Genomic DNA, 766 nt, shown 5'->3' on the forward strand with positions numbered 1-766 from the left:
GTCTATGCATAGACTTTCGCAAACTTAATTTGCAAACAAGAAAAGACTCTTACGCTCTCCCAAATCTAGAAGAGATGTTTTCAGCTCTATCTGGATCCAAGTGGTTTACAGTCCTCGATCTTAAGTCTGGGTATTACCAGATTGGGGTGGAGGAAGAAGACAAAGAGAAGACCGCCTTTGTGACTCCACTAGGATTTTGGGAGTTCAACCGCATGCCGCAGGGCATAACCAACGCCCCAAGCACTTTCCAGCGGCTGATGGAGCGTTGTGTTGGCGATATGAACTTGCATGAGGTATTAGTCTTCCTAGACGACCTCATAATCTTTTCGGACAGTTTAGAAGAACACGAACAACGACTCATGCGGGTGCTCCACCGTCTTAAAGAGTATGGCCTGAAGTTATCGCCAGAAAAATGTAAGTTTTTCCAAACAACAGTCAGGTACCTTGGTCACGTGATCTCTGAGAACGGTGTTGAGACAGATCCCGAAAAGATTCAGGCCCTAAAGACCTGGCCACGACCAAAAAACCTCAAAGAACTGAGATCCTTTTTAGGGTTCTCAGGGTACTACAGACGCTTCATAAAGGGATACTCTTCTATTGTACGCCCACTGAATGACCTCACACGTGGTTACCCGCCACTCCGGAAAAAGTCAAAATCTAAAGAAACCGACCAAACTTACTTCGATCCCAAACTGCCTTTTGAGAGCCGATGGACCACAGACTGCCAAAAAGCCTTTGATTCCATCATCGAAAAGCTAACTTCAGC

This window comes from Cyprinodon variegatus, unplaced genomic scaffold, assembly GCF_000732505.1.
Source record: "Cyprinodon variegatus isolate N-32 unplaced genomic scaffold, C_variegatus-1.0 Scaffold873, whole genome shotgun sequence".
NCBI classification, from domain to species: domain Eukaryota; kingdom Metazoa; phylum Chordata; class Actinopteri; order Cyprinodontiformes; family Cyprinodontidae; genus Cyprinodon; species Cyprinodon variegatus.